Below are 25,405 nucleotides of genomic sequence, written 5' to 3' on the forward strand. Positions count from 1 at the left end.
TTCCTAGAAGAAACTTCTGCTATTTCAGCTATTCCTCGTGGAAACCTTCCAGGAGTTTCATTTGGTGATCCTCCATAAGTTTCTCTATAGAATCCTCCTGGAGTTCTTTCCTGGATTCATTCAGAAGCTCCTTCCGGGAATCTTTCAGACCTTCCTTCCGGAAATCCTTCAGATGCTTCTAAAAAGTTTTCTGACAAGTGTGGAATTACTGCATTTCGCTTTGCAAAGATTGATATTCAGTCCAATTCGTGCAATGATATAATGCTTGTGGTTACTTGGGATTGGACATCATCCGAGACAGAGCCACTATAGCAGTAGAGACTCTTTTACAGGCGTACTAATCAACGTGGCTACCCAAGTAACAATGGTAGCTGAACAGTGAGAGTCAAAGCTGAACAATGATTGGTTAATGGTGCCAGTAGCTGAATAAGCCGTAAGCTGAACATCTAGTTGAAAAGTAGCTTGTTGGGTTTACTAAGTATCTTTTGTTCAGCTTATCACCGTATGCTGAATATGATACTCAATAGAAGATTATCCAACTTCTCTATATCCATTTATCCAGCCTTTCTACAATATTGAAAGTTATGCGCTAGGACTCTTTTATTCAGCCTTTAATGATAATAACAAACTATCGGTGAGAAAGTTGTGCGGATCATAATAATTCACAAAAATGGATTGTAAATCTAAAACAACACTCAAAAGGAATGGTACTTATTACCGCAATTTAAAAAAAAAAAGACGTGAGAAATGTGAAAAAGTGTTGAAGACCATATTTTCTGAAAATAAAGAAAGTTGGGGTTGCTCGAATTGCAGTGTCTGCACGCTGTGCGTCTCTTCTGAGAGTGATTGAGCATGATCGTGACTCGGTGGACAGATGTGATGATTTTTCGATGATACGGATGGCTCTGTTGCAAGTAATTATTGCTGTATACGATGTAATTTGGATATAATCGTCAGTTTATTACCTGGGTTGGTCATCATTTCATTGAAGTTGGCTTCCAAGATTTGTTTCGCAGCTCCTTTGGGTCGGAACTTTTTTACAGGGAGTGATTACGTGGAGTCCGAATCAGTGTGACCAGACATTTCCGCCGCCTTAGCTTTCGCTTCTACGAACTTCTTGAAGGACTTTCGTTACAGTGTGCAGGGAATTTTGTATAATTTTGAGGACGGGGCTGACGACTGGTCTTTGATAGGCGTTGCGGCATTTTTGTCTGGCCACATCAAGACGCCTCCGTTGACACAACGATTAGGCACGATGGAGAAGAGGATTTTTCCGCGTTCTACCGTTTCGACAACGGCGAAACAACCAGCGGTCTCTAAAAATAGATAGCAGACTCTTGTTATCCACACCGTGGAATATTAGTTATGTATATTTACCAGAGAATGAAATTATCGATCACGATCGCGATAATAGAAAACTCTCCCACACGCATTATCGGCGAAAAAAGACGTGCGATAAATTCAGACCCGGGTTTCTCCCGAGAATGTGTTTTCGCTCGCTCAGCAGCGCCGAAAATCGATTATCATCAGCAATGAAAAGTTGACTAGTTTGCTTTCTGCTCTTTGTTCGCCTTTCCGTAGTCCCGTCGTCACCGGCTGTAGCTTTTATGTATAAAATTTCTGTCCTCTCTCGAGCAGCTTGTGTGGTCGAGTGGTTATGGTGCGCGCTCATACACATTTTTGTGGAGGGTCTAGGTTCGAATCCCGTTAGCGGCAAATTTTTGTTATTTGCTTTCTGATAATTATCGTGCAGGCGATAAAGTTGGATAGCGAAAATGAAAAGAGCGATATTCAGTTTTCGGCTATCTTTGATCGGGGACAAACAGCAACGACCGATAAACATTTTTCACAGAAAAAGTAAACACAGAAAAAATCGATTGCTCGAAAAACGCCGTTTTTCGTCTCAATTTGCTGATAATTTCATTCCCTGATATTTACCTTTTTTTCTGTTCATTTTCTCTGACTGCAACGGTGTTTTACGATAACTGGACCGATCACGGAACTGTGAACAAAACAATGATGTTTTGACAGTCAATCCATGCATTCGTAACAAAGCACTTCCATCGCTTATTCAACCTCAACACAGCCTTTGTTCATAATTGTTCAACCTTTATTCAGACACGACGGTATCTAGCTTGTTCTTTCACAAATCACTAAGCTCGTATCATTTCAGGTGGAGCAGATGCTAAGGTACGTGACTATGAATCAATGCACCGAAGTTCGATTCTCAATTATAATCATCATTTATATATTTCAATTTCAGCAACTATGAACTACTATTCTACATCTAGACCAAGAGTCCTGGCTTAAATTCTGTGGGACTAATTCTGATTTTTTGGTAGTACTGCATAAGTGATGATTAATTGCTGAGCTAAAGATGATTAAGCGACTCTAAAGCTTCACCTCATCCTTGTCAGTTCTTTAAATAGAATCATAAATCATTCCCATTTGCTGAATAATTGCTGGATAAAGGCTGAAAAGCGTTCTTCGCTCGAATATAAGCGCTTCTTCAACCTTAATCCAGCTTCATGGAGAGCTCAAATCAACTTATGGCTGGATAAAATCACCAAAATTGGGTGTTTAAGAGCTGAACAAATGTTTACAGTTCTTTTGCACAGCTTTTGTTCAAATTAAGGCTGATTAGTATAAGTTAGAGAAGCGCTTAATCAACATCAAATTGTTACCTGGGTAGTAGTTAACCGGAGGTGAGCTTATCGGCTTCACTGCTCATCAAATGTTTTCATTTTTTTTTTAATTTGAATCGCTAAAATCTTCAATGATGTACTTTAATCAAGTCCCTCAACTTTTCGGCATACAAATTACGACAATCATTCTTCCGGAAATCAATTCAAACAGATTTCTTTTGTTTTTGCCAAAGGTAAGGTCCAGAATTCCCATACCACTAAAACTGCGAGGAACAAAACGCTAACAACTAATCAATGTCAGACTCAATGGGCTGCCTCTTGGAAGGTCCCTTTCTCCAGAGTGAAACGAAAGAAGAAAAGCACTGACATCTTCCAAGCTGTAGCCTCCTAGAGTCCTAGTCCTCTTAGCGAGCACATTCCTCTTGGCCCAAAGTAGATAAATGAAACGAGCAAACGGGAACAATCGCATTCACTTAGTCCTAGTGGAATGGGGGAAAACGTCCTTCTCCAGCTTCCGCGGTGGCGTCTTCCTCGTCGACATGACTTGTCTGAAGCAGTCAGCAGAGCCAGCGTGTTGACTACCGCCACCCGGTTTCTTGTCCTTATCACTTGTGGGTGGAAGTGTGCCGAGATTTCAAAGGAAGATGAAGAGGGTCCTAGCTAGGGACTGACATACACACAAAGTCAACGATTTGAGAGCATTTCAGTTGAGTGCAGCCAATTTGGTTAAAAACGTTGTTACGATGCGCGCGGTTAGCTCTGTCTGCCAGTATCTCATTTTCTTTTGAGGACTGCTGTAGATTGTTGATTTAGTAGATAGAAGATATTTTCATTGTGCGTTAATAACCGCATAGACTTTGATACTACAATAGTTCTACCGTTTCTTAATGTGTTCAATTCCAAAGAAGAAAAGCCAAAAAATTCAGTTATTCCCAATGACTCAAGTGAAATTTAAATCCACCTCATCCGCTTTACATCCAGCCGAATTAAAGTCAATTGCATCGATAATTGACTCACTTACCGGATCATCGGATTCGCAAATAAACTTGGCTGTTGACGAGTTTATATTTTTCTCGCTCGCATAAAATTGGACACCGAAGTGGGAGGAAAGAAAATATTTGCACAAGAAATGTAAACTTTGGCAGGTGATGGTGGGATTGCTGGTACGTAGCTCTAACGGCATCACGCTTACGAATTCACGGATATGTAGAATTACAGTGCGTGATTCACTGGAATCTGCTGTTTGATGCTATTGTGGGAGCTAAATATTGTATTGAAATTCTTCTCAATTTGTCAATTTAATCGAGTGAACAAATATTTATTTAGTTCAACATCAATGTAAGATAACCCGATTCACAGCCCAGCTTGTCCTTTGTAGTTCATGTCGTTGTTTCTATCCGGCAATCTTGTAACATGCCGTGCCCACCATATCCCTTAGGCTTTGGCGTTTCCTATAAGGAAACGTCCATAAATTACGTCACGTAAAAATTGGGCATTTTCAACCCCCCTCCCCCCTATGTCACACTCTTCGTATGGGGCCTTCAATTTTTTTGTATGAGTCGTCACACTTTGCTGAACACCCCCCCCCCCCTCCCCCTTGACGTAATTAATGGACGTTCCCCAAGATGCGGGATTCACCGTAGAGCGCAGTGAGCATGATTCACCACCTTCTTAACGCAAACCCCGTCATGATCCGACAGAAATATATGCCTAGTTCACCCGAAATTTTTATGCAGTTTTGTACATCGCCCAACGATGCTTCCAGGGAAAACTTTTCTCGTCCATGATTTTCCATAGCTCTGTCCGGTCAGTACTGTCGTTTGGCATCTTGAAGTTCATTAACCCCTAAACACCCGGGACGATCTTCTTTTGGTAGAAATGCAATTTCTTCATTGTTTTATAACATTTTACTCTGAAGTCTTTTTTATAGTCAAGGGGAATAGTTGTGCCAAGAAATGCATGGTACCGTAAACCGGGGTCAAATTGATCTCCGGGTCGAAATTGATCAGACGTTTTTCAGTTAGATCAAACATACTTTAAATAGTTTCCTTCCAAATATCGTAATGTAGGAATTATGTACTAAAGGATACATGCAAGGAAAGTATTTAAAACATGCTTTATCTAACGGGAAAACGTCTGATCAATTTCGACCCGGAGATCAATTTGACCCCGGCTTACGGTACCACTACCCTTTGCACCTACCCCCTTTTGCTGGTAGCCGAAAATACAGTGTATCAAACAATTGTCCGTACAGCAATTTTTTGGTCAAAATTATTTTTCATTCAAATGTTTATAACTTTTTTATACGTCGATCATAAACGCTGAAATTTTGACCAATCACAAACCATATATTGAAGCTCCATTGGTAAAATTTTGGGCAAGATCGAATAAGTTATCTAAAAGTTATATAACTTTTAGTAAAACTCATAAGATTTTTGAACACATTTTTATAACAATATATCTCAATATGTACTCGATGAAACTTTTTCATTTTTTTTGTGATACAGCTTATACCTAAGGCTTTCAAATGCAGCTTTGTTTGAGGTTTTATATTCACTACAAAAAAATATGAAAAATCTGTATGTGTTCAGAGTATTATTTGGAAATTTATCATATTTTGATCAATAAAAGTGCCAAGTGTTTTCAACTTTTTTTAAACCCTCTTAATGTAATATTTTTATACAGGACCTACTGAACTACATATGAAGAGTAGGTCCTATGCATTTTTCGTTCAGTTAAAGCACCTTTATAGGTGGAAAACCTTTGGCAGATTATATGTGCAAAATATGGTAATTTTTTTAATATCGTCAACTACATAAGCACACTTTTCATATTTTTTGTAGTGAATATAAAACCTCAAACCCAGCTGCATATGAAAGCCTTAGGTTTAAACTGTAACACAAAAAAAAATTGAAAAAGTTTCATCCAGTACATATTGAGATATAATGTTTTAAAAATGTGTTCAAAAATCTTATAAGTTTTACTATAAGTTCTATAACTTTCAGAAAACTTATTCGATGTCACTCAAAATTTCACCAATGGAGCATTAATATACGATTCATGATTGATCAAAATTTCAGCGTTCTTGATTGACGTATAAAAAAGTTATAAACATTTGAATGAAAAATTATTTTGACCAAAAATTTACTGTACGGACAATTGGCTTCTTTAGTGGTGTTGAGATAATTCCATATTCTGAATCTGCATGCCAAACTGAGCCAAAATCCAAATTTTCATCAATTTTGGTGCCCGGGAACCTATTTAAAAATCAATTTGAAATTTATTTGTATGGGAGCGATTTGTCGAATCACCCCTCGTCGCATTTTGTACTGAGCGGAGCTGTCAAGCAGTTGCCCAGCTGTCAAAAGGTGATTTCAAAAAATCTCTTTGAAATTGATTTTAGATACCAAAATAAAGTTCTAAAAATCTGAAAAAAAAATTCATAGCGGCTCAGAAAAAGGTGCTCTTTTGTTTAAAAATAAAAAATCAATGATTTTTTCTTAATTTAAAACCCCAATTGTTTGATACACTGTAGGTGTTTTTTTTTGTATTTTTATTATAAATGCTACATGTTTGAGCTCAGTTTTCATCATTTTGCTAATCATCAATAGTTTCGACTGATCTTTGACATGCAATGTATTACTACCCATCATAGTCTGTTGAAGTTTTCATCCCAGAGCTATTCTAAGACCTCCAAAGTACTCCGAAGTTTATGTCACAAATCCAACATTCTAAACCAAATTGTATACACGACGAATGATTACAGAACACAGTCTACGGTACTCAAAAAACCTCGAAGCACCACTAGAAAATTCATGGTAAATGAATTGGGTGATCTAGATCATTCAAACTACTCAGGAATTCATTTTCTTAATATCTACAGGATGTATCATCATCTGTGTTCACTCTGTTCAAGAAATTTTGTCACGTTGATGTCCATTAGACCTCGCAATGCTACGTGCAACCTGATATTGTGGTAGTTGGACATTCCGTGAAATACGGATGGCCTCTTATACACTTTGAAGTTAGGGTTGCGATATCTACATACTGTATCGTGCTTTAATTGATAAACAAATATTCGTGGGATGAAGTCTATATTGCTGACGGAGCCCCAGTGCACAACTACAATGCTTTTGGTACACTCATGAGATCTTCCAGGATTTCCAAACTATTTTGGAATTAGGACTTTCAAGATCTACAGGCTCTACTCTTGTTTCTCTTCAATCTATCGGCATAATTCTGTCACGATTGTGTCTATCGGATCTCATTATATTGTGTTGCTAGTTGGGTGTCCACTGGCATACATATGGGTTTCAATGTTAAATGAAGTACAGGTCGCAAAATCTGTAAATCATTTTGATATTTATTGTAACGAATGCTCGCGGAATACAACCAACGCTACTTCTAGAGCATCAGAGTGTAATTCTGATAACTGAGCAACATTCACTTGGTTATCTAGGTCACCCAAACATTCTGGAATTAGGACCTTCAAGGTCTACAAGCTCTATCCTTGTATCTCTTTACATTATCGGTGTAAATCTTTCACAATTATATCTGTTGTATCTCATAATATTACGAAAATCTCTTTGTGTAGTTATTTTTGCATCCACGGGCATACAAATGATCTTCATAGTATTTTGTAGAACATACATATACATTTATTTGTTCAACATCACATTTAAGACAAGACATAATCAACAATAGTTCGCCACAATACTCGGTTTGTGGGTGCCGCTCTCCATCATCGGTCGCGCCCAATGCTCGCCAGGTCACGCCTGGTCCGCCCATCGTGCTCTCTGCGCTCCACGCCTTCTTGTGCCAACCGGATCAGTTGCAAACATCAGCTTTGCAGGGTTGTTGTCCGGCATTCTTGTACTATGCCCTGCCCACCGTATCCTTCCGGCTTTGGCCACCTTCTGGATGCTGGGTTCGCCGTAAAGTGCAGCGAGCTCGTGGTTCATCCTTCTCCGCCACACACCGTTCTCCTGCACACCGCCGAAGATCGTTCTTAGCACGCGTCGCTCGAAAACTCCGAGTGCTTGTAGGTCCTCCTCGAGCATGGTCCATGTCTCGTGCCCATAGAGGATCACCGGTCTTATGAGCGTTTTGTACATGGTGCATTTGGTGCGTGGGTGAATCTTTTTCGACCGCCGTTTCTTCTGGAGCCCGTAGTGGGTCCGACTTCCGCTGATGATGCGCCTTCGTATTTCACGGCTCACGTTATTGTCAGCCGTCAGTAAGAATCCGAGGTAGACGAATTCCTCCACCACCTCGAAAGTATCCCCGTCTATCGTAACATTACTACCCAGACGGATCCGGTCGTGTTCGGTTCCGCCTACTAGCATGTACTTTGTTTTTGAGGCATTCACCACCAGTCCGACCTTTGCTGCGTCGCGTTTCAGGCGGGTGTACAGCTCTGCCACTGTTCCAAATGTCCATGTAGTTCGCAAAGCACACAAATTGACCGGATTTTGTGAAAATCGTTCCCCGGCTGTTGAGCTTGGCTCGTCGCATCACACCTTCCAGAGCGATGTTGAAGAGTAGGTAGGAAAGCCCATCACCTTGTTTCAGTCTCCGGCGAGATTCGAATGAACTGCATAGTTCACCCGAAACCCTTACGCAGTTTTGCACACCGTCCATCGTTACTTTAATCAGTCTAGTCAGCTTCCCAGGAAAGCCGTTTTCGTCCATGATTCTTCATAGCTCTGCGCGGTCGATACTGTCGTATGCCGCTTTGAAGTCGATGAACAGGTGATGCGTTGGGACCTGGTATTCACGGCATTTCTGGAGGATTTGCCGTACGGTAATGGTCTGGTCCGTTGTCAACCGGCCGTCGATGAAGCCGGCTTGATAACTTCCCACGAACTCATTCGTTTTAGGTGAAAGACGACAGAAGATGATCTGGGATAGCACTTTGTAGGCAGCATTCAAAATAGTGATCGCCCTGAAGTTCTCACATTCCAAATGGTCGCCTTTCTTGTGAATGGGGCAGATTACCCCTTCCTTCCACTCCTCCGGTAGCTGTTCGGTTTCCCAGATCCTGACTATCAGCCAATGCAGACAGGTGACCAACTTTTCTGGGCACATCTTGATGAGTTCAGCTGTCATACCATCTTTACCAGCTGATTTGTTGGTTTTGAGCTGGTGAATGACATCCTTAACTTCCCTCAGCGTTGGAGTTGGTTCATTTCCGTCCTCCGCTGCACTGACGTCGTCATTTCCACGTTCTCCACTCCGTTCAGGTGCTGATCGAAGTGCTGCTTCCACCTTTCGATCACCACACGTCCGGCCGTCAAGAGGCCCGCGTCTTTATCCCTGCATATTTCGGCTCGCGGCACGAAGCCGTTGCGGGATGCGTTGAGCTTCTGATAGAACTTCCGTGTTTCTTGGGAACGGCACAGCAGTTCCATTTCTTTACACTCCGCTTCTTCCAGGCGGCGCTTTTTCTCCCGAAAGAGGCGGGTCTGATGTTTCCGCTTCTGTTTATAACGTTCCACGTTTTGTCGAGTCCCTTGCTGCAGCATTACCGCCCTCGCTGCGTTCTTCTCCTCCAAAGTCGTTCTGCACTCTTCGTCGAACCATTCGTTCCGTTCCACGTACCCGATGGTGCTCTCGGCTGCGTCGTTGATGGCTGCTTTCACTGTACTCCAGCAGTCCTCTGGCATCAAGCTCGCCCTTGTCTGGCAACGCGGCCTCGAGATTCTGCGCGTATGCTGAGGCGATATCCGGTTGTTTCAGTCGCTCTAGGTTGTACCGTGGCGGTCGCCGGTACCGTACATTGTTGATGACGGAGAGTTTTGGGCGCAGTTTGACCATCAGAAGATAGTTGTCGGAGTCGATGTTGGCGCCACGATAGGTCCTTACGTCGATAATGTCGGAGAAGTGCCGTCCGTCAATCAGAACGTGGTCGATTTGAGATTCCGTCTGCTGTGGTGATCTCCAGGTGTAACGATAAGGGAGGCTATGGGAAAAGGTGCTACGTATGACCATATTTTTGGATGCGGCGTTTTCGTTCGTTTGCTGGTGGGCGCTGAACTTACCAATCGTCGGTCTGAATTCCTCCTCCTGGCCTAAATGAGCGTTACAATCTCCCATGATGATCTTGACGTCGTGGCTTGGGCAGCGATTGTACTCGCATTCGAGCTGCTCGTAAAATGCGTCCTTGTCATCATCAGTGCTTCCGGAGTGTGGGCTGTGCACGTTTATTATGCTGAAGTTGAAGAATCGGCCCTTGATCCTCAACCTGCACATTTCATCGATCGACTACCAACCGATCACGCGCCTCTGCATATCACCCATCATGATGAAAGCTGTTCCCAGCTCACATGTGTTGCCGCAGGTAGATGGTATGATTACCTCTAAACGATCGCAACATGGATCCCGTCCAACACACCTCCTGTAGCGCTACGATGCCGAACCCGCGGTCCTTCAGTAGATCGGCGAGTATGCGGGTGCTCCCAATGAAGTTGAAAGATCGGCAGTTCCACGTACTGAGTTTCCAATCGCAAGTCCTTTTTGTTCGCTGGGGTCGTTGCCGTTGGTCTCGGTTCGTATTATTCTGTTGCTGATTTTCCGTTACAATGCCCAGACAACCAATTTGCACGTATAACGAAATTTATGTTCATGTTATACGTACTTTTATGCGTTAAAGTTACATCGCATAAGACGCAGCAAAAGTGCCTTATGCGTACAAAAGTGGAGGCGCTATACGTGCATTGACGGAACAATAATAACGCTATATGACTTGAAGCGATATCTTATGCGATGCACCGTGTGCACTATTGCGACGTAACTCAGCATCTTATACGACTTAATGAAATTTAAAAAAAAACAATTATTATCAGCTCGATATCGAACTAATGACCTCTGGATTGTCGAGCCACACTTCACACACAACACCAAACACTACTTATGAAACAAGCTGATTAATTATCATGATATTCTAACTCACCTCAGTGTTTGTTGGAATGCACTTCGTTCACTTGCGCTGTGCGTGTGTGGCAGGCTAAAAACGACGAAGCACCATTTCCCGTACAGTTTTCACTGCCCCTCTCTGGCTAGCGCCTCCTATTGTAGATTATCAAGCCAACAAAACAATTAAGGCTGTTCACTTTCTTGTAATTTTTTGGCACTGCATCCACAGTGCAACAGAAACTCTTTAATTGTTATCACATACCAAATCGCATGATGTCACACAAATGCTTCTAGTTTGTAGAGATAATAGGGGTGCTCAGTTTTACAGTTTCTGACAGAATGATCTTTATTTCCGTTATTTCAAAAGTCATGGCCTGCTTACAATCATCTAAGTCTGTTAAGTCCGTCCGAGTACAGTAATATTATATATTTACTACAATTCGGCCATCCTGATCTCCGCGATGTCCTCATCGATACCATTTTGGTCTACGTCACTGTGCACCCATTTTCTCATATTTTGCGGAGAACAAACCGATTCAAAAGGAACACTTGAAACTTGCAGTCCATCTATATCGGATACAACATATCTTTGATTTGGCAAAACTTTTTTAATAGTATATGGTCCTTTGAACTTTGGAGATAATTTATGAGACTCAATTGTTTTTAATACTATAAAATCGCCTATCTTATAATCAGGACATTTTAATCTTTTCTTGTCCGTGATGCTCTTATTATAATTTTGAACTTCTAAATTCTTTCGACGAGCATTTTCACGAATGCATTGTATATTTTGAGCAGGAATAGCAGGTTGATTGTTTTGAATAAAACTTTCAATGTTATGTTTTTCTATGTCTGAAGATTTTTGCTGAACTCCGAAAAGCAAAACACTAGGATAGTTATTAATCGACCTATGGTAAGTGTTATTGAATACATACTCAATCTTTGGTAACAGTTTATCCCATTTCAACGAATTTTCACTACACATTTTTGCAAGCATTGGGGTGAGAGTTTTGTTGATACGTTCAACTTGTCCATTTGCCTCTGGTGTTCTTACAGCAGTTTTAATATGTTCTATGTTATTCTTCTTTATAAATTCATCGAATTTTTCTGATGTAAAACACGTGCCTCTATCAGAAATAATCTTATTCGGTTTACTATAATATTGTATATAACTATCAAGATGATTGATAACCTCTTCTGAACCTGTAGATCTAGTAGCATAAAATTTTGTATATTTTGTAAAAGCATCAACTATGACAAAAATAAATTTAGATTTATTCGACGATGCTAGCTTTATTGGCCCATAGTGGTCTATGTGTAATGTATCAAATGGTTGACTTCCCTTATCAACTATTTTAAGAAATCCCTCTTTTTTATTAGTTGGACTGTAAAAAATACAAGTAAGGCAATTTTTTATATAGCTTTTGACAATCTTTTTCATACTACTAAACCAATACATTTTTTTAATTTCATGAATTGTTTTTTCAATTCCTATATGCCCACAGTTATCATGATATAATCGTATAACGTTGTCTATCATAGACTTCGGAACGACTAATAAATTTTTATTCTGTTCTTTTCTGAATAACACACCATTAATTAGACTAAAATTTGGAAAACTCGATCTCTCTAATAGTTGTTTTATGTTCAAAATCTTACCATCTTGTTCTTGTGCAACTACTATATTATGTTCTATATCCGAAGTATCAAGCAATCCTATAGTTTCAACTTCATGATTATCAATTTCAACAGATTCTTTTATTTTTGAAACAATATTTGATTCATGGTTGGTTTTTGAACTCATATCTATCCTACTTAGAGCATCAACATGTCGCATTTTACTTTCTTCCCTATACTCCAAATCAAAATTGTAATTTTCCAAAAACATTGCCCATCTACTAATTTTAGGATTAATATCTTTTTTAGACAATGTTTTGACAAGAGCACTACAATCAGTGAAAATTTTGAAATGAGAACCGGCCAAATAAACATGAAATCTTTTTATAGCGTGAACTACAGCTAGTGTTTCTAACTCAAAACTATGGAGCTTTGCTTCAAATTCATCTGTTTTTTTACTGAAAAAACTAATGGGATGAAAGTTACAATCAGCTTGTTTTTGAAGTAACATTGCTCCAAAACCATATGAGCTGGCATCGCAATGTAGCTGAGTTTCAGCATGGGGGTCAAAAATAGCCAAAATTGGGGAAGTTATTAGTTTTTGTTTTAGAAGAAGAAAAGATTCCTTTTGTTCCCTTTCAAAAATGAATACTGCATCTTTTTTAATTAAATTATAAAGCGGTCTAGCTAATATTGCAAAATTCTTAATGAACTTTCGAAAATAACTAGTTAATCCAAGAAAACGCGGCACATCTTTACAATTTTTTGGTTCGGGAAAACTAGAAATACTCTCTATATGAGTTTTGTTTGGTTTACGACCTTGTTCGTTCACAGTATACCCTAAATAATCAATTTCTCGAAATAAAAATTTACATTTTTCCAAATTTAACTCTAACAAGTTTTTGCTTAAAATGGTCAAGACTTCCTGCAAGATTTCCAAATGCTCTTCAAAACTTTCACTTATTATAAGAATATCGTCAATATAAATACAAACTTTACCCTCATCAATCAAATGTTTAAAAATTTTGTTCACAAAACGTTGAAAAACTGCCGGTGCATTGCATAAACCAAATGGAACTCTAACATATTCATACTGTCCTCGATGAGTTACAAAAGAAGTATATTTTGTTGAATTTTCTGATATTCTAATTTGATGAAATCCTGATTTAAGATCCAAAATTGAAAATATTTTTTTATTTCTAAGATTATCAAACAACTCATCGATTACCGGTAATGGATAGTTATCTCGTACTGTATCCTTGTTCAGTTTTCTATAGTCAACACACATTCTAAAGTCATTGCCTTTTTTAGGAATTAGAACAATAGGACTCGCAAATGGGGAATCACTTTCTCTTATTACTCCTGCTTTTAAAAGTTCATCAATTTTAGCATCTACTTTTTTCTTTTGATCATATGATAGCCTTCTTGGTTTATAATGGAATGGTTCGCCTTTTTTTAACGAAATTATCATTTCATAATTTATCTCTGGGTTCGAAGGTTTTTCATAAAACAAATAATACTTTTTGAAAATTTCTAAAAATTTTGCCATTTGATCCGAAGATATGTTATCTGTATTCTCTTTGATTTGGTTTAAAAGATCCGAACTAATATGAAAAAGCGTTTTGGACTTTACCTTGTTAATTGATGGATTGCTAAGCTTCAAATTTTCATTTACCGGACAAATCTTAATACTTCGTTCAATTACTGTTCGAATCCCGGGGCGCATAATGACGTCTCTTCCTATAATGGCATCGAATAGGCCCAATGTTGAGTCTGGTACAACATAAAATTCAATGCTGAAACGAAGATTTTGAATTAATATAATATTATTGCATGTTCCTAAAATTTTTAGCCTCTTCCCACCGATACCCCGATATTTTTTACAATTAATGTGTTCATCAATATCTTTTTTTTTCTACTAAACCTCGGCGTATCAATGAGATTGGGCTACCTGTGTCGAAAAGTCCTTTGAAATTACAATTATTATTCAAAAATTTAAAGTCAATGAGTCCGTCTTTTCCTTCTAACTTTTCTAATGGTCTGTTGGTCAAAATACTGTCTTTTGTCGATACTATGTTTACTACAGTTTCCTTGATAGTTTCATTGTTTGAATATTTCATCGGTCTGGTCTGATGTTTTCTATTTTCATATCTTCGATTAAAACAGTCAACTGCTTTGTGTCCTTCTTGATTGCATGCATAACATATCATTGAACTTCTCCTGGAACATTGAACATCGGAACGCCTGATCAGTCGAAATGCTTGAAGAACATCCGCCATCGTTTTGAAGTTTTGCATCCGGGCCTGATTTCTGATAACGTCATCTGCAATCCCTTCCACCACATACTCGACCAACTCCATTTCAGATATCTTCAGTTTTTGCGCAACGAGTTTCTTGAGAAAACAATATTCTTCAAAAGGTTGACGACCATTCCACTTGATATTTTCCAAGGTTTTCCACAATTCAATCTTGTTTTCTGCTACTCCGAACATCTCACGAATTTCTCCAAGTATTTCTTGATAACTTTTCATAACGAACTCCGAACAGGTGGACATCCATAATTTTGCTTTCCCATCAAATTGCTTCATCAAAAGTAACTTCATAATATCGTCGCTCACATTCAAAACACGCTTCGTGAATTCAACAGTGTTGATGAAATGATCCACGTCTTCGTTACTGCTTCCACTGAATGTCGGTAGAAGTGTTGAAATTTCATTGAGCCGAATACTTGAACCACCTTTGATCGATTCTTGACAATATCGCTCCGCACTTCCACTGGTTACTGGAACACTCGGAAAGACATCCACACCATTTGCATGAACTGATGGTTGGTTTGACGAACTGGAGCAATATACATCGGAGACTTTTGACCTGGGACTCGCTGCAGCATTCATTGTGCCAATTGCATCGATACCCGCAGCTCTTGATATTTCATTGAAGAAAACGCCATCCATAACGACCTTCCTCTGAAACATTTGATCACCGGGCCTCTCCTTTGAAAAAAAAATCGCTTATTCCGGAACGTATCCCACTTCTGAGTTTGTAGAGATAATAGGGGTGCTCAGTTTTACAGTTTCTGACAGAATGATCTTTATTTCCGTTATTTCAAAAGTCATGGCCTGCTTACAATCATCTAAGTCTGTTAAGTCCGTCCGAGTACAGTAATATTATATATTTACTACATAGCTTATGCGAGTTTGTATGTACACTTTAACGAGCTCATTTGTACTTTTATGCGATTGCATCCTTACACCATTGCGAGGTAAACTGACACAACTAGAAAAGTACCAAGCGAAGTCGTATAATCATCGCAGTACGCAATTATGCGAATTCAATTGACACTTTGCGAGTTCTCTCGCATCCTTTTGCGAATAAGTAAAGTTCATCGCAATAAAACATCAGAATATCATCTACTACGATGTACTCATACCTTATAAAATTTGATTTGTATTCTTATATGACTTTACTTGATACATCGTAATAAGTTAAAAAAACAACATCATATGCGATGAAAATTGTCAGTCAGCCGTACATATATGCGATAGTGATTTAAAATAGTAATTTATACGATGTACAACGTGGTTTCTTATGCGACTCCTGGTTGTCTGGGTGGTTTTTACGACTGGCTATAGTATTTTGTAGTATGGATCGTAAAATTTGTAAATTGTAGTGACCCGACTTATTTTACAGTTTTATCACACTATATCTCAATCTCTGAATTTCAATAATTTCCCCAAGAATTCCTAAAAGTTCTCCGGAAATTCCTCCACAATTACTCTGGGAATTTCTCCAGAATTTCCGCATAAATTGACGCAACACGACACAAAACATACATGTGCCCTGTTATCCAGATGGATAACATCTTCCTATCACAGGATAACGAGGATTCATTTATTGGTTTGCGTCCGTCAGTCATCCTGAAATTGTATTTTAGTTGGCAGTATGCCGTTTAGTCCACAGTAGTTGTTACTGTTTTCATAGCTTGGTTTTGTCTAGAAAACCTAATCCTAATCCCGATTCATTACAGAGCTAATGACGTACTTCTGTGTCCCGATTATTGCGGATACAGGCTTTATAATTGTAACAAATATTTATACCCGTAACAGAGTCTCACCAGAATTTTCCTGGGATTTTATTACTCTGGAAATCAGTGCATGAATACTCCGGAAATTCCATGCAGGCCTTCTATTGCAGGAATTCACCAAGAAGATCAATAATGCATGCTTCGCTCTAGTATTTCCCTGGGATTATTCCAGGATTTTCCCGAATATTACTACAGTACTTACTCGGGCATATTTCCACGAGTTCCAAAATCACTAGGAATTCCTCCAAAAGTTCCTCGGAAGATTTCCTCTTGGAGTTCCTGGCAAATTTCTCCAAGAATCCCTCAGAAATTCATCTTGGTGTTCTCCGGGAATACCTCTACGAGTTCCTAGGGAATTCCTCCAGGACTTCCCGTGAAATCCTTCACGAGTTTCACGGGAGTTTCACGAAAATTTCTTCGGAGCTTGCTATTGGAGGCTCGACTGTTGGGTTTCAACTTTCTCTTAGAAACGGCTACGCAGTCTTTTAACAGTGAAACGATGTTTATTAACTGCCCAACGTTTCGACACGGGATTAGTGTCTTCTTCAATTTCCCCTGAAGAAGACACTAATCCCGTGTCGAAACGTTGGGCAGTTAATAAACATCGTTTCACTGTTAAAAGACTGCGTAGCCGTTTCTAAGAGAGAGTTTTCTTCGGAGCTATTCTGGAATTCCTCAGGAATTACTCCACGAACCTTTCGAAAAATCCTACAGGAATTCCTCCGGGAGTTCCTTGGGAATTCCTCTGAGAGCTCCCCGAGTATTCCACAGGAACTTAATTATGTAAACTTTCAAGTTCCGAAATAACCTCATAACAACAACAAATGGAGCACGTTCGGCGAAGTACTAGATTTGTATTATTAGGCTAAATTTTTGTATGGTGAGAAGGTGAATTCTCCGTTTTTGTGGGCCTCGTGGCCGAGCGGTTAGCGGCGTCAGTCGTTTAGGTGTCTCGTATGCCTCGGAGTGTGGGTTCGATTCCCGCTCCAGTCGGGAAAAACTTTTTCGTCAAACGGATAATTCTCCACTGGGCCACTGAATGTTATATGTGTTGTCCGTTTTGTCTAATGTTAGTTATGTTCAGTCTGTGTGGCCACTGGCCGAAGACGGTGTGATTGTCTTTTCTTATCTTTTCAACAATGAAATGGTGCGAAAAGCGCGGGGTATTATGATTCCTTGTCAAATTTGATGATGTTTTAGCAAAACTTACTGTGTTTTTGAAGATGCAAGAAATGGAGCAAACAACAACACAGTTACCCAAGGTTTTGCTCAAACATCATTAAATTAGGCAAGGAATCATAATACCCATGCTTTTCGCACCATTTTATAGTAAAAACGGAGAATTTACCTTCTCATCGCCATACACAAATCCTATTCCATACTATTCTATTGTAGTGCTTGCACAGCCAGTATTGAAAAGCATCCTGGAATTATTCAAATTTCTTTGATATTTTCTTGTCAGTAAAAATATTTACAGCACATCAGAGAAGTGATTAAAATGGCTTGGAACACTGTGCAGACTAATGGGTTGAAAAGTAATTCAAAAAAATAGGGCAAACAGGTTATCCACACTCCTCACCATAAAAAAAAAATCTCATAACTACAAATCTGGTAATTCACCGATCATGCCCTATTGTACCAAGTATAAAAGAGTTGGATATAGTGAAGCGCGTAAAACACGGCATTCTGTGGTGGGCTGGGAACGTAACTAGTATGACAGAGGAACGAAAAGCTAAATCCATATTCAGTAAAGAACCAAGAAGGAGGCGCCGCCTTCGTGGTAGGCCGCGCACATGTTTGCTTTATGCAGTTGAGAAGGACCTGAGGGCTCTAAACGTTCAGAGCGACTGGAAGCGATTGGCTCAGGATCCCAAGGAGGCGAATGCTTTAGTCGGCGTAGACTCATCGCTACGAGTTGTAGCCATCGAGTTTGAGGTATCAATTAAGTATACCATAAAGCCTGTATCCGCAATAATCGGGACACAGAAGCACGGCTGCAGCTCTGTAATGAATCAGTGGCCAAACAATTTACTGAGAACTCTTTGGTGTATGCTTATTATTTGTGCAAAATTTCATAAAAATCGATGCATTACTTTTAACTGTGAGTGAAAAACAAACAGACGTGGTTTTTAGCATTTTGTACAATCATCACCAATTTTCATTCGCATAATAGATGGTTCTTTTACGCCACAGTTTACAGTTCTGTGTTGATAGTTATGAAACTCCGTTTGCAATTATGATACTTATAGAGACACTTGCTTGCAAAACTTCATCAAATTTGGTCAATTGGTTTGAAAACTACTGGTGTTGATAGGGGTGAGTGTTAGTGAAATTTTTTTGTGTTTTTCATGTGCGATGTTTGCCTTTTCATAACTTTTGAATTTCTTTGCCAATTTTCATGAAATTTTCACAGAAGGTAGTTGATTATGTGTATATCATGCCTGGAAAATTTGATGATTATTGGTATAGTACTTTCAATAGTACAACCGAAACACACAAGGGTGCTGACTAATCGCTGTCTGAGGGGCTAAAATCACGTTCACTCCCAATATATGTTTTGTTTATAAAATTGTTGATAGTGCATTGATTTTTATGAAATTTTGCCTATACAACAAATGTAGATTGAGAGGTTTGTGTTCAAAATTTCAGTCATTTCCTTTGCCAAATTCAAAAGTTACAGCACTGACAAGCAAAACTAGGGGCTGTACAAAATTCAATGGCGCACATTCTACTCTTTCAATGCTACAATAAAAAGTACTTCACCGATTCACTTGAAATTTTGTAGGTGAAGTGAACACATCTTGAGATGTTATTAGGCAAAATTTTAGCAATTTTAATGCATCTATTGCAGAGTTACATCTGTATTTCTGTGTCCCGATTATTGCGGATCCAGGCTTTATGTTCACAGTACAAATTATACCAGAACTCTAATGATGTTCGTCCAATGCACATGCAATAGTGAAGTCCCAAAATAAATGTCGATGATTGCGTCACTATCAAGCCAGTTTCTCCGAAACCTTTAAAATTAAGAAAAATTTCTTCGGAAGTGTAGGCCTACTTCTTATCTTTTGTTGAAAAACTTTCTTTCCGCGAAAAATGATAAAAAAACTAAACATTCTTGGCTCTGCATCTCTCCTTTTGCTTGTCCCACCAGGGCGAAGAGCATTGTTGAATTTTTAATCCATCAATCAAAAGGTTGATACAATATTTACCTTGTCGAAAATAAAATTCCAAGCCCTTATTCGCAAGCATGAGCTCGTCCTGCTCGCCGTCGCCGGTCGTTGGAAACATGGAAGCTCATTCCATATTCATATATCATGTGTTTGGCAATTGTGGCGTTTTGTGTTTGCAGCTGCTCCTCGAGCGCTGTTTGCCACTTTTTATTTCTGGCTGAACGAGATTGAGATATACTGGGGATAGATAGCGCTACCAGGGCCATAAAGTCATGAACAATTTTAGGAGGGCGGAGAAGACATCACTAAAGCTTAGGACGTTGCCTACAATATTGCTAGCGTGCAATGAGGGAAGATACGAAGTATTGGCAGGTTGGAATAAACAATATGCCGGGCCTTTTTCGGAAGAGCACAGATGGTCAGGGAATTTGATGAGTGAATTTTTAAACTGATCCACCTGGGCCATGGGGTCATGAACGAGCAGGTATTTTTAGGAATAATCAAACAACCGGCTTCAATGCATATTTGCTCGTTGTTGTACTGTACATATTTAATTGAATCGGACTGAGAGTGAGTAGGAGCTTAATTTGGTCTTCATGCTTTTGAACATTTACCAGGACTTTCAATTGAAGTTGCTCTTGGATTTTGAAAGTAAAAAGAAAATCGTGTCATGTACTGTTCCTTTGGATTCCACTAAGAATTTGCATCCTTTGACAGATACGTATTTCGACCTTAACTGTAAGGTCGTCTTCAGTGTCTTTTACTTGACTCGAGTCAGGTGGATTTCCTTGAGAAATTTCCGAGATGCTCCCGCAAGAATTCTCGGAGGAAGTCTTAAAGGAACTCCTACTAGAAATGGCGTAACAAAAATTTACTCCCGCAGTAATCCCTACAGGAACTCTTGGCAATATGCTTGAATAAACTAAAACAACTGCGAAGACTAAGCTACCAGCTGAATTTACAGAGTACCTCGAAAATTCTCAGAAGTATTTTCGAAAGAATTTGACAGAAAACTACTGGAGGAAGTCCTTGAGGATTTTCTTTAAGATTTCTGCAGCAATATTTAACTTACTAGTTTACTTGTGAACGCAGTAGCGCCCGTGGCAATTGTTTTTTTTTTAACATAAACGGTTCTTGTGTTATTTACGCTTGTAGATTTTAAATAAGAAAATCATCACATTTTTCTACGGTTTGAATGGTTTTTTATTCGGTGAATTCAATGTAGCTTATATTTACATCTGAAAAACTTCGGTGAAGTCATCGAACACACAAACAGGGCTATCTGTGTTATTTCCAGCAACTGCTGCATTCGGTTGTCTAAGAGTGACAGATTATTTTCTGCATTTAAAAAAATCAAAATTTGTCTGTGTTTTTTATCAACAAATGCTGTGTCTGGTTGTCTAAGGTTGTCACTGGTTTTGTTTTCTGCATCTGATAGTAAAAAAGAATTGAAGTGTCAAATATTGAAAAAAATCAACGTCTGTTGTCTGTGATTTATTTTTTCATCAAATGCTGTATCTGGTTGTCTGAGGTTGTCACTGGTTTTGTTTTTTGCTTCTGATAGTAAAAGAATTATAAAAAAGAATTATAATGTGAAATATTAAAAAAAAAATTTCCAGCGTTTGTTGTCTGTGATTTTTTTTATGAAATGCTTTACTGTCATTGGTTCGGGTCAATCACGGAGTAGCAACCATAGATATGCGCAGTCAGTCTAAGCTAAGCTAAGCTGTGATTTTTTTATGAAATGCTGTGTCTGGTTGTCTAAGGTTGTCACTGGTTTTATTCTCTGCATCTGATAGTAAAAAAGAATGAGCCATTTTACGAAGTGACAACAATGTTGTTGATGATATTGGTTTTCACGGGTTATTGGACGCTACCTCCTATCAAAATTCATTCATAAAATCGGCTCGTTAAATGGACTATTGAAATGCCACATATTTTATTTTTTTGTGATAATTTCCCCGCGTGCTGCGTCTAGTTGGTTAGTCACCGGACAGACAAACAGGGCTATTATATATATGAAAATTGAGAAGAAACTGTTGAAAACAAAATCGAGGAGAGTTACCAAATGAAATTCCTGGAATCCCGGAGATATCCTGGAATAACTTTTTGGAAAATTGTGCAAAAGCTTTCAAAAAAAATAGTGGAAGAATTTCCTGAAAAACTTCCGGAAGAATTCCAAAAGAAGTGTTAGAAGAATTTACGGATGACCTTTTTAAAGAATTGCTTTAAGATTTTAAGGAAGATTTGTCGCAAGAGTTCCTGCAGGAAATTTTGGATGAATATCTGATAGTGTTTCCGCAATAATTTCTTGAAAATTTTTCGTGAACAATTCCAGATTGACTTCGGAAACATTTCCCGGAGGAACTTTTCGAGCAAGTCCCGAAGGTAATTCCGGAAGAATCCCCGGAGGAACTCCTGAAATAATCTCCTGATGAACTTCTGGAAGAACTCACCTCGGAACATCTAGAAAAATCCTAGAGCAACTCCTGGAAGAATTCTTTGAGAAGCTTCTTTAAAAAAAAAAACTTTCACGGAAGAAGTTCCGGAAAAAAAACCTGCAGTAAATTTCGTAAAAGTTCCTAACGGAACTTGTGGACAAGCTTCCAAATAAACTATCGAAAGATTAAGAATTTCCTATGGAGCTTCTGGAAGAGATTACAAAGTACTTCTCTTGTACCCAATTTTCGAACCCTCTAAGCAGAATACCCTCTTCGAATGAGTGTAATTAGTTTCGTACCTTTTAATTCCGCCCTAATTGCTTATCCTTTGACAGATACGCGTATTTCGACTACCACTTGTAATCTTCCTCAGTGTCAGTTATCCACAACTGGCTGGATAACTGACACTGAGGAAGATTACAAGTGGTAGTCGAAATACGCGTATCTGTCAAAGGATAAGCAATTAGGGCGGAATTAAAAGGTACGAAACTGATTACACTCATTCGAAGAAAGGACTTCTATTAGAATTCCCACAGGAACATCTGGAAGAATTTCGCTAGAATTCCTTGAACGATTTCCAGAACTCCTATAACAATTCCCGCAGGAACTCTCAAAGAAACTCCTTAACGAAATTCAGATAAAATTCCTTGGAGAAGTTAAAGTGTAACTGCCAAAATTCTCGGTGGAATTTCTCCTGGAAAACTCCAGGCCCGGAGGAACTTCTAGAGGAATCAGAATTCTGGAGGAACTCCTAAGGCAATTTATTACGTAGCTGCTGATATCTTGATTATCTATGAAATATCAGTAAAAAATCTCCGGCAAAGCTCCTGAAGGACTAGAATGGGATTGCTTATGAAACTTAAAATTAGACTCCAGGATATATTTCTACTGGAACTCCTAGAGGTATTTGTTAAGAATAGGATTAATTTTGAATCACCCTAATTGTAAATTCGCTCTCATTTCTCTACGCACAACGATAACCTCTCTTATCATCTATCCATCAAATAAGTGAGCGAAAGCAACTAGTTCTCTTTTCGTTTCCCTAACTGTGATCTGTGCTTATTGTATAGCTAGTATAGAATAACCAGGCCAATCAGTTCATTGTAGATCGCCGACCAACCAAGATCATTTGGATCTCTTCGCAAATAAAACGTACCCTTTCAATTCAGATACCGACCCAATCGAGTTTCATTTCGTACAGTATTATCAGTGGAACTTCTACGGGAATTCCCTGGGGAACTCCTAGTGAAATTACTGGAGCAATTCTCAGAGAAGCTCCCGGGGAAACTCTCAGAGAAATTTCTTGTACAATTCTCAGTGAAATTACGGAGGAATTTCCAGTGGAGATCCTAGATGAATTCCGAGTGGAACTGCTGAAGGAATTCCCTAAGGAACTGCCATAGGACTTTTGGAAGATTTCCTAGAGGACTTCCCAGTGAAATTCAGGAGGAATTTCTAGATAAAACCTGGGTGGAACTCTGAGGGGAATTCCCGGTGGAACTCTTAGAGGAATTCCAAATGGGACTCCAGAAGTATCCCACTGTAGAGAAATTCCCAGAGGAACTTCAACAGGAACTCCCAGTAAATGCAAATGCAGTGGAGATGCAGATACATTCCCAATGGAATTCCTAAAGAATAACCTGGTGGATCTTGAAAGAATTTCCTAACTTCGGAATGCTAAGATGAATCAGCAGACATAACCTCCGGCGGAACTCCAGGAGGATTTCAAAATGAAATTCTAATTCGAACTGATACTCCAGAATAAATTACTAGTGGATGTCCTAGAGATATTCTTAGCAGAACTTCTAGTGGAACTCCTAGAGAAATTCCCTGAAAAACTCCTAGAGGAATATCTGGAGCAACTCCTATATGAATGCCCAGTGAAACTCCTGAAGAAATTCTCAGATGAACTTGCAGAGAAATTTCGTGTAGAATAGGATGCAATCAGTGAAGTACTAGATTGAAAGTAGTGAGCTGGATTTTTGTATGGTGAGATGATCATTTCTTCATTTCTGCAATGAAATGGCGCAAACAGCGTAGGTTATATGATTTGTTGACTAATTTGACGCTGTTTGAGCAAAAGTTTTGGTAACTTTGTTGTTGTATTATTTATTTCTTGAAACTTCAACAACACAGTTACCCAAACTTTGGCTCAAACAGCATCAAATCGGGTAAGAAATTATATAACCCACGCTGTTTGCGCCATTTCATTGCAATAATGGAGAAATGATCATCTCACCATACAAAAATCCAGCTCACTTCTTTCAATCTAGTACTCCACTGATTGCGTCCTATTCCTAGTGCAACCCCTAGCCAGTGCTGAAAATGTCAATTCGATGAGAGTTCTACAAGAAAGTCACGAAAAAACCGCTCTAACTTTGTGGCATCCACTACAATCGAAAAATGCCAGTTGATATTCATGATGAATATCAATTGGATTTTTTTTAAAGGTAGTCGATGACATTTACCATAAATATTGGAGATAGAGCGGTTTTCCCCTGACTTTCTTGTAGAAGTGTTCTACCCGCACAAGTTTTTCATATACATTTTTTTCAGGTTCAGCTTCTGAAATGAGGTGCAGGTGATTGAATCTAGATATGTTGAAATGACATTTTCAGCACTGCTCCAAGTGAAATCTCCGGTGGAATTCCTTGAAGAAATTCAAGTGGAAATCCTGAAGGACCTAACTAAAACTCGTAGACGAATTCCAAGTAGAACCCATAGAGAAATTCCTGATGGAACTTTTGGAGAAAATTCCGCCGCAACTTTTAAATTCAGAAAGATGAATTATCAGAAATTATCTCCAGCGGAGCTCTTGATGGATTTCAGAATAAAATTCCCAATTGAAGTGAAGCTCCACAATAACTTCCTAGTGGAACCCCTAATGGCAATCTCAGTGGAACTTCTAGAGGAGTTCGCGGAGCAACTTCTAGATAAATTCCCAGTGGAACTCCTGGACGAGTTCACATAGGAACTCCCAGAGGAATTTCCTGTAAAATTCCTAGAGGAATTCCTATTGAAATTCAGGAGAAATTCCCAACGGAACTCCTACAGAGATTCCCAGTAGAACTCGAATAGAAGTTCTCAGTGGAATTCCCAGTGAAATTCTCAGAGAAATTCCTGGCGGAACTCCATAAGAAATAAACAGATTAATGTAACAACTGTTCTGTTCCTCAAAAGAAATAAAGACACCTCTCCAAGAAACAATAAACCCTTATCATATCTCAATAATCTTTTGGAAGATGTTTATAGGAATGGAAGTTATGGAAATTCCTGAAAAAAATCCAAAGAAAAATTTCTCATGGAATCGCTTATAAAATTCCTGGAGAAATTCTTGGAATACTGAAGGAATCCCTGGAGGAATTTTTAAACGGATTTGTAAATTAGCCTCCAAATGGATACTTGAAAAAAAAAATACGAAAAATCTCTAGTCTAATTTCTGCGAAAATCTCAAGAGTAATTCCTGAAGAAATCAGAAAATGATTCTCTAAAGAAATTCACGTTAGGAAACTCCTTGGGAAACCTCTGGTG

The 25,405-nt window shown here is 38.9% G+C and overlaps 1 protein-coding gene across 1 annotated transcript in view; it reads right to left on the reverse strand.

The window, feature by feature from the left end:
• Nucleotides 1–25,405, reverse strand: part of LOC109417359 (uncharacterized) — a 303,964-nt gene that overhangs the window by 115,420 nt on the left and 163,139 nt on the right. The window lies entirely within an intron of this gene.

This window comes from Aedes albopictus, chromosome 3 (genome assembly GCF_035046485.1).
Source record: "Aedes albopictus strain Foshan chromosome 3, AalbF5, whole genome shotgun sequence".
NCBI classification, from domain to species: Eukaryota; Metazoa; Arthropoda; class Insecta; order Diptera; family Culicidae; genus Aedes; species Aedes albopictus.